Consider the following 13,821-nt stretch of genomic DNA (forward strand, 5'->3'; position numbering starts at 1 on the left):
CATCAAGTACATAAGTCTAGATAATACATGAGAGCTTCACTAGCGGCATCCTGCAAGTCACAGATAGTGGAAGACTCTGCCAACATAAGTGATCCCTATTAATCTTATGGATGATGCTATCTCAAACAAGTTTGAAAGTTTATAAAAATGGAATTGAACCAAATGTCTGGATGTTCCAATCTCTCAGAACTATCTTTATAGCATAAAAGTGTCATTTTTCAATTTTAGCATCAATATTTTACATTTATGCTGGGTAAATATAATAGATTGACTGTAAATCATGGCTCAGGTATAATTGTGACCTGTGAAGTCTTCTGAATAGTCGATCCCCAATGCCATGTTTAATAAGGTTGGATCTTGTGTACTGTAATTTTATGCAGATACTTGTATTACTCCTGTCTTCCTAATGGTTTGTATCACTATCCTAGTTATGACCATCGGCAAGCGTTAACTGTGCTTCAGGTTGTTGCTTTGGTTCTACATTCTGCTCTGCTACAACCTCACCTGCTTGATTATTTACTATGTTTTCTTGAAAATTCCTGATCCATTTTGGGACAAACCTCGTCTTGAAAAGATTCATTTTTAAACCAATTGCTACTAAATCCTGATCTAGACTTTGGCCAGTTTGAGACATGAGAGAGAGAGAGATGCTGCAGCCAAGCCTGGTCCTACTTGAAGTGGAACAAGAAATGCTCTGTTTAAGCTTGAGGCCAGGGCCCCAAGGAACGGAAAGGCCGCAATTTGCCCATGGCTGGAAACTCCGCGGGAAAAAATCGCGGCGCTTTACATTATAGGCAAAGTGGATGGGATTATAGTGAATCTCATTCCCACTTTGTGGTAAAAAAAATGCTGTTCGGACATGATGCGATTTACAAAACCAGTGCGGTTTTGGAGATCACAGCATGCCAATTATAGCTATGGAAACGCCAGCGATTTTCCCATAGATATAATTGTAACAGAAAGTCCACGGAGGAAAACTCTGTGTACTTAAACTTCTGTTTAAAACGCTGCGGAAAGAATCGTGATGCGTTCCCACTGCGGTTTTTCCGGCAGCCTTTTATTGCTGCAGAATGTCCCATGGGACCTTAGCTTAAATGGGATATACACCAGTCTCCAGCACTCCGTTGTCTGCTGTCAGAGTCTGTTCAATTCTGCACTGGGGTCTGGGTGTCAGGGCCCCTTCACACGGCGTAAGCGCTCGGCTCATTCCAAGCCGTACACGTGAGCGCTTCTAAACACTTCCCATTCTCTTCAATGGGAGCGCGCGTAAAGCCGGCTTTACGAGCGCTCCCATTGAAGTGAATTGGAAGTGTTTAGAAGCGCTTGCGTGTACGGCTCAGAATGAGCCGAGCGCTTACGCCGTGTGAAGGGACCCTCAGAATTCCTGTAAATCCATCCTGAAGGGTTACAATCCAGATAGACCTGCGCATTTCGAGGCTAACTGTCTCTTAGTCATGGAATATGCCAGCCATGAATTTCTTATTGTGTACAGGTGACCAGGCAGGGAAACTACATCTATGAGAAGATAACCTGGCCACAATAATTGCGTTTCTGACAAATCAGACCATAGAAAGTTCATGTATTCATTGTGGTATCCATTGGTAACCAATCAGGACAAAAGACGGTCACCAAAAAGGTGGTAAAAAATATTTTTACTCAGTTCTATATGCAAAACTGTTTAACTTTTAATAGTCTATAAATTTAAATATGGTTATGTTCATCGGCATACCCCTTTGAGTATAAGGTACAAAATGTAGTCATTACATGTTCAATTGTATCTCAAAGAGAACCATAGATGTCACATCTAGTTAATAGTTATTTAGGCATTCATTCACACAGTCAGGTATATCATCACACTTTGAAGCATGTGAAAATTAGACTCAACTATCCTTTCATGTAACAGGAAATAAGTGATCAGAGAAATCATAGGTGTTATTATGACAGGTTGCAAAAGGGTGGAAAGTGTATTAACCCCTGAAAGACAGAGTTACATGATGGCTTATTGTTTGTGGAACATTTTTTTTTTTACTTTCTAATGGCTCCATTCAGGATCCTGTGCAATGTATTGGAAAGCTGGAAAAAAAATTGAGAATGAGGTGGAATTGGAAAAAAAAAATATATATATATTTTTTTGCATTTAATTTTTATGACATTCACTATGTGGTAACAAAAATGACATGTAACCTGTATTCTGTGGGTCAGTAAGATCAGGGCGATACCAAATTTTATGTTTTATTACCTTTTTAAAAATGTAAAACTTTCAAAATATAAAAATGTATATCCTTCACAATATTCTGACACCTGGGACTTTTCCATATGTACATACTCGGAGCTGGATAAGGTGTCTTATGCGGATTAACCTGTCGTTTTTATTAATACAATTTTTGGGAATGTCTAAAGGTTTGATCGCTTTCAATTTTTAAGAAGGCAAAGTGTTGAAAAAACACTATTTTGGCTATTTTGATTTGAACGTTGGGAGACCTAAAACTTTTATGCTTATTATTGGTTATTTCTTTTTATATGTGATCTAGGGGAAGAGGGGTGATTTGAAAGTTTGTAATTTTTGTGTATTTTCATAATTTCAAAAACTTATTTATTTTACTTTTATTTTCAAACCCTATGGGGTTTGCATTGTATAGCAAAAGACGTCTATTGCAGCATGTAGTAGAACAATAGTAATGATAGGCCTTGGAGGCTTCAATAGGCTCTCAGCTGTCATGGCATGTCCAGATGCGATTGTTAAAAAATGGCGGAGCACATGGCCACACCAAAAATGGTTGTTAGTGGCAGGTGCTGGCTGGTATGTACCTTGTATGGAGAAGGCCGAGCTCCTGAGCCCTCTTCTAACAGTCTCTTGTGACTAATGACGTACAGGTATGTCATTGGTCTTTAAAGGGTTAATATAAACGTGTGTGTGTGTGTGTGTGTGTACATATATTATATATATATATATTATATATATATATTAATATTATAAATGTGAAAGTTTGTGAGTTTGTGGGTTTGTGTGTTTGTGTGTTTGGATGTTTGCATGTTTGGATGTTTGTTCCTCAATCACGGAAAAACCACTCCACCGATTTGAATGAAATTTTCCACAAACATAGTTAATACACCCGATTGCGCAATAGGCTACATTTCGTCACAATAGCGCACATACGTTTGTGCCAGGACCCCCACAAAACCCAAACTCACACCACCATCTCTACAATCTCACACACTTTGGACCATAGCAAGACACAAAATTCATATTGCCCTCTACAGCCTCACCCCTAACCCCACACAATCACATATACATATACTTTACCACTTTGCCCCTCACCTTAATGATACTCCAGGAGGCTCTCTTTAACGCTCTGGAGCAGCCATGTTTGCCGACCCCCACCGCTCTGACAATCCGCGACACCGCCCACCCATGTCAATACCCCTAGGAGGTCTAATAAATGCAAAAATAAAGTTTTAAAAAAGTAAAATATATTAAATATATATATATATATATATATATATATATATATATATATAAAAAAGGATTAAAAATTCAAATCACCCCCCTTTCCCTAGAACACATATAAAAGTCGTTAAAAACTGTGAAACACATACATGTTAGGTATCCCCACGTCCAAAATCGCCTGCTCTACAAAGCCATACAAATATTTTTCCTGTTCGGTAAACGTCGTAGCGGGAAAAATGGTCAAAAGTGCCTAACTGCCATTTTTTCACTGTTTTGATTCTGATAAAAATTTGAATAAAAAGTGATCAAAGCAATAACATTTCCCGAAAATGGTAGAACTACAAAGTACACCTGGTCCCGCAAAAAAAGACGCCCTATACATCCCCGTACACGCACGTATAAAAAAGTTACGGCTGTCGGAATATGGCGACTTTTCAAAAAGTAATATTTTAACACAGTTTTGGATTTTTTTTAAGGGGTCTAAATGTAAATAAAACCATATAAATTTGGTATCCCCGGTATCATAACGAAACACAGAATACAGGGGACAGGTCATTTTGGTTGCACAGTGAACGCCGTAAAACCAAAGCCCGTAAGAAAGTCGCAGAAATGCATTTTTTCTTCAAATCCACCCCATTCTGAATTTTTTCCCTGCTTCCCAGTACATTATATACAATAAATAATGGTGGCATCATGAAGAAAAATTTGTCCCAGGAAAAATTAAGACCTCATATGGCTCTGGGAGCGGAGAAATAAAAAAGTTATGGGGTTTAGAAGGAGGGGAGTCAAAAACGAAAAACGAAAAACAAAAAATGCCATCGGCGGGAAAGGGTTAACTTCAAATACCTCTGTCCCAAAGTCACTATGTAAAGTTTATATCAACACCGTATATATAGCAGCTCAAATACAAAGTAACTTCAACACAAAAGTCTCACGTATTCTCTGAATTAAAGCAAAAACAAGATACAAACTTACATGTCATATCCCATACCTTATACACAGTACGAAAACCTTACCCGCGCCTGTATATACCCACTGCTACAATCACCGCAGACGAAGTCGCGGGTACCAGCTAGTATATATATATATATATATATATATATATATATATATATATATATATATATATATATAAACAATGGTTGACAGAGTACTTGTATATCTTTAGTGATTACAATTCTCTATATGTTCCTAACATTACTGGCTTTTCATTATACACATTATGATATATTAATATGCAGCAAGAACATAAATTGTATCTTCAAGAATTTTTTTTATGCTTGCAAGAGATTGTATCTCTCTTGCGATGAATACCGCATGAATAACCAGCATGCAGAGCGTGTCTAGTATGAGGAGCGTGACTAGTGACTAAGGCCACATTTAGGCCATCTCAAATTAACTGCTTGCTGGAGAGTAAGGCAATACCAGCTGATACTTTATGGTTGGCCGACTGTACAGAGGGTGCATGTATGAAATCGGTCAACCGAATCACTCACATAGACAAGAATACAGAAATTAATATTCTGTTCCACATATTCATCAGCACATTCACAGCAAAAACAGCTTGGACAATTGTATTAGTGCTTCAACAATTGTGGTGTGTGTTCTCTGATATAAACGGCAGACATTCAGATACTGTAACAAACTTTACTATAATTCTATCTGTATCTAGATATTTTTTTTAATAATATCTAAGTTTATCAATTGTCTTGCAGTGGTGTATGAGAGATCAGTAACACTGTTCCACATCGGCCACTATGGCATAGGGCATAACTGATGTATAAAATACAGTATATTCTCTTCACTGACATACACCTCTAATGGAAGGCCTAGACATATATTATCGTTTAAAGAGGACCTTTCACCACCTCCAACAAATCCAGCACTTTATGCCAATTAATAGCTACTGCTTCTCTGATTCTCCCACAGTTGGAATTTTTCTCTAGCCCTCACCATTCCTGAGCAATTGATGCTTTTAGTTTTGGTGTCTGATATGCTATGCCTAATAGAGCACAACCCCATAGCTGTGACTAAAACACCACCACCTCCAACAAGTCCAGTTCTTTACATCATGTAATAGCCACTGCTCCACTGATTCTGGCACAGACAACTTGCTGCTCTCAGAAAATAACGCAGAGAATGGAACAAGAAGGAGACATCTTTATCCTATGTGTAGCAACCGAACTGAGTCACTGCCACTCAAATGAAAAGAAACGATCTGCAGTAACTGACTACTATACTAGTTTATGGTGACTACTCAAGGGGTCTATATAGAAATTTTAATATTGATGGATTTGTGTGAGCAGAGAATAAAATAAATAAATATAAATAAATAAATAAAACACAAAACTTTAAAAAAAATATATGATTTTTTAAAACCTGGATTAAACAATATGTAATTTTCTCTTTAAATACATGTCCAAGGGTTGCATTTCCACCTACTGGCAAGATAAAATAAGAGATAAGATAATCCTAGTCCCACCATGGGTAAATTCAGTTTTGTTTTGTTTTTAAGATAAAGTGCAGGACTTTGTGCAAAGCCCTGCACAATTTAAAGACACACATGTCAAGATTTCTGTAAAAACGGAACCCTTTTTTGTGTAATTCTAGACATACCCTTTAAGTTTGACATAGAATTTTCTAAGCACATTTCTAGGCCTTTCTTCTTTCTTAATTTACAAGATTATATGGGGCCTTTCCTTTCTAAAATATGATTGGGATCCCAAAGAGTCAGAATTTACGAAGGAGTAGTACACTACTATCATCCCACACATAATTGAATTTCTAGTCTTGTCCAATAGGGGACCCTGATATCAAAATGGTATGTTGGCCTGACTGATAGACTGGCATGGCAAAGTACTTAGGGAAGAAGCACATAGTAGGTAAATAATTACACATTGTAAGCAACATTGCAGCAAGTAATGCCTGCCAGGTCTATAAAAATAATGTCAATTATTCATGTAGATTGAGTTTAACAATTGATTGATGGCTGTAAGCCAGAGAATTTTTCATTTCATTTTGGATACAGAGATTTTATAGTAATCTGAGAGTTAAAATAGCTTTGAACACAGAGATATAAGACATTTTATTTTAAAGGGATCCTATCTTTCAAACCCTTTTTTTCTAACAAGTCGGAATAGCCTTAAGAAAGGTTATTCTTCTCCTACCTTTCGTTGTCTTCTCCGCGCCGCCGTTTGCTTAAAATCCCAGTTTTCCTCGGTATGTAAATGAGTTCTCTCACAGCACTGGGGGTGAGAAAATGGCTTCTTACAATACTGTGCAAGCAGCCATTTTTCTTGTGGCCGCGAGCATGCGCAGTCAGCTTTGCCCTTGGCCCGAGCCCTAGAAGTTAGAAGCCACCGCCAGAAGAAGACGCAGTGAAAACCTCGTTTCAGAAGAAGATGGAGGCGGTGCTGGAGAGTTCTCTCACACCAATGGGGCTGTTTGAGCGCTGGGGCCCGCCACCAGTGCTGCGAGAGAACTCATTTACATACCAAGAAAAACCGGGATTTTAAGCGAACGGCAGCGCACAGAAGACAACAAATGGTAGGAGAAGAATAACATTTTCTTATTCCATTAGTTAGACAAAAAAGGGTTTGAAAGATAGGATCCTTTTAATTTGTGAATTTGCCTTTACTTAGTTAAAGAGTTATTCTTGACTGAGATGAAATACCTGCTCTTATGTCATCCCCTTAGGTGGCTGGGAGACACAGAAAATACCAAAAGTTCTATGCTCTTTCCATAACTACACCTATCGGTAAACAGAGTACCACCGTGAGCTATGCTGTTTCAGTAGCTCTCAAGTCACAGAAGCAGCTCAGAGGAAGTTCACACTACCGTTACTAATGTCCATTGCTGTTTTCCATCATAGAATTACAGTAACAGACATTAAACTGTCACAGAAAACACATACTGATGCTTTGTGGGCTCCCATTGATACTAATGTAAAGAACATGACAGACGCTAGCTTCCATCATGTTTGTTCACTTTTGTAACGGAAGATACAGTCATGCAGGACTTTATCTTCCGTTACAAAAGTAAACAAATCATCCGCCATGTTGTTTACATTAGTGTCAATGAGAACAGGCACAGAATCAGTCTGTGGCCATTCTCTGTGAGAGTTTAAAGGGGTTGTCCCATCACAAGGATCCTATCTATACTGCTTGTTAATGTGGATGTAAGACTTTTCCTAAATACATTGCTTCAGCAAAACTGCTTTGTTTGTCCACTATCTTACTTTATTCAATTTTTTGTGACCACAGCCCTGACTTAGCTGCTCATGAGTCAAGTGATGTATCTTCTGCTCTCAGGGAGGAGGGAGGAGGGGCTTAGTGCAGGGAGCGAGCCTGTGTATCTAGCTATTCCTGTGTCTACACCACATGACCTAGCTTCCTGTTAGCAGATAGAGGAGAGGAGCTGCTTTCATTTCTTCTGTTCTCCCAGTTATCAGGCTAGCTAATTCAGTTGTGTTCATTATGGCAGAGACAGGCAGTCTCTGTATGTAACACAGAATGGAGTTGCTGCTGCCTGTACTTCATAGTCCAATATGGGTGGGCGGAGCTACACATGAATTTGGGGGTGGAGCTAAACGGCAGGTTGCATGTGAAACCCCGCCCACCAAATGATGCAAGAAACCAGGAAGAAAGAAGATTTTACAGCAGTAAAGACTGATGAGTATGTGAGGTGGGAATACCCCTTTAATGTCCGTTGCTGTCATCCTTTGACAGAAGACAGCAACAGACATTAGTAATGGTAATGTGAACTCCCCCTTAGCTTGCTGTGCAACACTGTTTCCATAACTCCTGTTTACAGAGGCAGCATAGAACATCTGAGATTCTGGCTGGTGGTCAGGGCATCAAGTACTGTATTCCCATTTCAGCAATGACTGGTCAATATTTTTGTGAAAATACACTTATGTGAACCTCTGCAATATAGTACACATTCTAGCCTAGTTTCAGTATTTAATATTCTTTTAAAGATACTCTCCAGTGATTTTTCTATTCATTCATTGTATATGTTTTCCCAATAAATTCAACTAATATAACCATATTTAGTAGTTCCCTTCTTTTTGAATCCTTCTCTTCTAGATCATGTGACTCTCTCTTTGACCAGATATGTACAGGAGATAATGCACAGGTCAGTGACTTCCTGCAGAATTGACTGTTCCACGCAGACTCTCCACAGGAGGAGCAGAAACTTCTGATGAGCAGACAGTTCCTGTCACACAGCTATAACCATGGAGCTCACAGTTCAGCCTCCCTAACTATATACTTATTTTTTTTACATTATTTAGGAGGATATAGAGAGAAAATTTTAACACTGACCCCCAGCAAGATCCTGAACAGGGGCTGAAGAAAAGCTGGAGTGCACAGATACGGGTGTGGTATACTTGAAAGAAAGCTAAAGAGTTATAGACAGTGAAGAGATGGGTGCAGGGATAGAAAAAAAACCGGTTTTTGCTCAACTTCTATTCCTTTTATTGGGGTTAAAATTGGAGGCACGTGGGTTTTAACTAAACTTTACCATTCCTGAAACGAGTAAATGGCATAGAGATACAGTGAAACAAAATACATATATATATATATATATATATATATATATATATATATATATATATATGTAAATCCAACCGGTAACTGCCTATTTAAAAAAGTATATGATTTGCAATGACATTATCAGAAGAATTAGACAGGATTCTGGGGACCACCTTCTCAGGCGTATGGAGAATTACAAAAATCCATTTTAGCTCCACTGGGGGGTTATGGGAAAAATATATGAATCTAGTCTAGATGTCTCTCACCTCTACCAAGTCAGTTTTCCCCATGCTGTGCTGAAGAGATCCAACCAGATCGAAACAGCGCTGTCCACAGCTGGCATACTGACTTTGCATCATAGCAGTAAAGGCTCGTTGGAAAGTAATGGACTTTAGGAAATGGTAAGTGTTTTTCCACCATTGCCCTGTGGCAGAGGTGTAGCTAGTGGTTCAGCACAGGGGGAGCAAATATATTCAAGTGGGCCCCCAATATTACCACCAAACAGTGAACATACAGTGGTATTTGAGTAAATATAGCACAGAATAAATTTAGTTCCTTCATACCCAACTTTTAAAGGACAGAAAGAGGGACAAAATGTGGCCCCACCCACTTCTAAATTGACTCCACCCATTCCCACCCATTTCTCGTTGGGTACACCCTGCACACCACATCTCCCCCCTCACAGTAAACCCAAGCACCCCACAGTACACCCATGCATCCCACATCTCCCCCACACACAGTACCCCACATCGCTCACCTCACAGTGCATCCATGCAACCCACATCTCTCCCCTCACAGTGCAACCATGCATCCCACATCTCTCCCCCATAGTACACCCATGCACCCCACATTTCTTCCCCCACAGTACATCCATGCACCTCACATCTCTGCCCCCACAGTGCACCCATGCACCCCACATCTCTCTCTTCACAGTGCACCCATGCGCCCCACATCTCTCCCCTCACAGTGCACCCATGCACCCCACATCTCTCCCCACTCAGTGCACCCATGCACCCTACATGTCTCCCCTCACAGTGCACCCATGCATCCCACATCTCTCCCCACAAAATACACCCATGGACCCCACATCTCTTCCTCCACATTACACCCATGCACCCCACATTTCACCCCCCACAGTACACCCATAAACCCAACACCTCTCCCCCCACAATACACCTTGCAGCCCACATCGCTCCCTCCACAGTCAACCTTGCACCCCACATCCCCCCACAGTACACCCTGAACCCTACATCTCCCCCTCACACAGTACACCCTGCATCCCACATTATACACACACACTCCACATCCTCCCCTCTCAGTACCTTAGACCACACATCTCTCCATCTCTTCCTTCCTGCACTGCTGGCATACAAAGACACGTCCACTTAGTCATGTGATATCTGACGTGACACAGGTCCTTCTGAGTACAGTAGTGAAGCTTTCCCCCGATCACCACCTGCCCTTATCCCAGTTACAACCTTTTATCTGTTATAAGAGCAGGTGGTGATCGGAGGAAAGTTTTTTAATAAGCAAAACACTTCAGGGGCCAAGCGGGACATGCAGCAAGGGACAGGAGTTTAAAATCGGGAATGTCCCGCTGAATGCGCGATGTTTGGGAGCTATGGTTACTTACAGGTGACTTCTCTGATTGTAATCATTCACATTTCCCGCCTTTTCCACCTGGACCACCATGAGCACTTCTTCCATCTGTGACTTGTCTCTGTAAAGTTTGCAACACAGACACCTTTGGCTCCTCACTTTTCTAGACACCTGACCCACATTATACTCTAAAATATTCTAAAATATATAGTATAAAAATTCCATGGAAATTAATAATACACCCCTTGTGCATCTTTAGATTAATAATACATCCTGTGTGCCCCCTTACTTTATAATACGTCCTGTGTGCCTCCTTAAATTAGTAGCGCTCTGTGTGCCCCCTCAAATAATAAGACATCCTGTGTACCCTTTAAATGAATAGTGCAACTAAATTAATAATGCCCACGTGCGACCTAAAATTAATACTACCCAATTTCCCAGTGGTTAGTACCTATTAATACGCACTTATACTATGTCCGTGATGCCTCCGTTCGGTATTTTAACAGAAAATGTATGCAGGCAGCAGAGGATGTGTAAAAAATGATAAAGTATTTATACTTATCTGCATCCTCCCTTCTGTTCCTGAGCTTGGTCGGCTATCTCTTCTGCTGTTATGTATGTTTACAGCAGCTACAGCAGTGATGTCACATCAACAGGATCATTGCAGCCATTCACTGCTTTCAGCTGTATACTGTGCGGATTGGCTGCACTGGTCCTGTTGACACGATGTCACCATTACAGCTGGTCTGTATACTAATAGCGGAGGAGATAGCCCAGCACAGGAGTGAAGCGGAGAATACAGGTAAGTATAAATGCAGAGCTATCTCTACACTAACCTATTCCCTGCATACATTTAAAAAAAAAATTCTGGACAACCCCTTTAAAGAGGATCGGTCATGTCCTCTAACATTGAGTTATATAGCACTGCAAAGCTTACAATGCATTGAATTTAGCACACTGTCAGATTTGCTGGTATCTGCCTCGGTTACAGAGATATACCTGCACTGTCATAGGTACAATTACATAAGTAATTTAGTAACAGCATCACTTATGTGGGGGGATAATTGCTTATGGAGGCACTATTAAAGTTCATTTACACTGAGTTTTTTGGCGAGGATTTTGGCACTGAATCTGTGTCAGAATCCATGTGGAAAAAAGCCTCCCCATAGCGGAAAAAAAGCTTCCTTCAGGCGGATTCCGCCAGCAAAGACCAACGTAATCAATGGGAGGTGGAAAATCCACATGGCAAAAACCGCTTGGAAAAACATCTAGCGGTTTTTTCAAGGTCCATACACTGTGATGGAGGAAAAAAAACATTTCCTAATTCCTGAAGCAGATTTTTGCTCACCAAAATCCTCGCCAAAAAACTCAGTGTGAATGGACCCTTACAATAATATTCCGACCACATATGTAATACTATTACTTAAAGGCTTAAAGGGGTTGTTCCATCACAAGGATCCTATCTATACTGCTAGTTTATGTGGATTTAAGACTTTTCCTAAATGCATTGCTTTAACATAACTGCTTTGTTTGGCTGCTATCTTAATTTATTCACTTCATTGTTTACACTAAGTTTCTATGGCTCTTGGGATTATCTGCTCATTTGTCAAGTGATGTAGCTGCCTGCTCTCAGGGGGGAGGGAGGGGCTGGGAGCAGCTCTGAGCTGTTTGAGAAGCTCCACTACTTAAATGACACAGATAGGGGAGGTGAGAGCTCCGGGATTTCTGAGCTCTTATCAGTCGGTTTAATTGAATTTGACTGATAAGGGCTGAGATAGGGAGTCCTCTGTACGTAATGCAAACTGATTCAAATCCAGCTCTGCTACATCAGCTTCACACTGGTAATTAATTTACAACCAATCCCGTGCAAGTGAAACCCCGCCCACCTATGTGCCGAGAAAAGCAGGAAGTGAAGAGAGCACAACAGCCTGCAGGTTAGTGAACAAGCGTCATGGGAATACCCCTTTAAAGAGAGTCTATCATTTGAAGCAGCCATATTTTCCTAAGGACATATTGGAATAGCGTTTGGAAAGGATATTCTAGACCAACCTTTCTTTATCTTTTCCTTCAAAAGTCTCTGACTTTTTACAAGCTCTGGCACCTTCACCGATCAGATGTCTGAACAGGCTGCTGTGCTCTGAAAAAAAAAAATTTGATCAGCGTACTGTGTACACTGGATAGTGGCTGTGAATGGTACCACTTACATGAGAGCAGTGCTGTAGTACAATACATGGCCTCTACTCAGTGAATGAAGATGTTCTGATCAGTGGGTGCGCCAGGGGTCGGACCCCATCGTTCAGATTTCAGCAACCTAAGTATGGCGTCTTCAATATTAATATCCCAGAAAATCCCTCTAAATCCTCCCCCTGCAATTCTGTACCTAAGCTTCCTCCCTGTTACTACTCACTGTGTGCCCCTTTTCAACAGCATCCACTTGATCCTGGGGAATTCTTAGCTTGGTATAGCTAATCTTCTTGTAGCGCTGCAGATATCTGATAAGGCTGTACCAACATCAGGAAGAATGGAATGAACTTTGATTGTTCTAATACACAGAGGTCCATCATTCTCTATTCAGGTCATCTCTACTCAGTTCTGAAATTAATGCAGGTTGTAAAGGTTAATTTTTCCAATTTCAGCTTGTGATTTTCTTCACCATTGGAATGCATCTCTTCAGTCATCTCTCAGATAGGAGATATGAGCAGTTCTGTATGTAGCCATGCTTAGTAACAAAGAACCTCCGCGAACAATAATATAATTTTACTATGCAACAGGTGGATGAACCAAGTGGCTCCAACATCTGCCTTTCCCTCGTTTATGATCTCTTCTTTCATAGTGAAATGTATCATTTCCTTTCAGAAAATTCTCAGTTTACACTTTTTAATGCCTTGTATTAGGAGGGATTATTCAGAGACTCCCCATCTTGTCAGGAAAGTAAGTGTATTGCAAGGTCATCCGAAATTTTATATTTCTGCTAGACTGCTACATGTCAGATTCAATGAAAATCTATGAACTCATAAAAACCAAAGAAACCCTAAAAACATGAAGGTGTCCAATCGGAGCAAAGGTTCCCCCAAACTCCCTACTAAGTGGAAAGTAGCTCTTGCTGGAAAAGACAAGGGGTTAAAATGTATTATCCCTTCCCGTCTGAACCATTTTTCATTTTTGTAAATCGTTTTTTCATCATAAACCGTAACTTTTTTATTTCTCATTTTGGTTCGAGTGAGGGTTTATATTTTAAGG

Source organism: Leptodactylus fuscus, chromosome 1 (genome assembly GCF_031893055.1).
Source record: "Leptodactylus fuscus isolate aLepFus1 chromosome 1, aLepFus1.hap2, whole genome shotgun sequence".
Lineage (NCBI taxonomy): Eukaryota > Metazoa > Chordata > Amphibia > Anura > Leptodactylidae > Leptodactylus > Leptodactylus fuscus.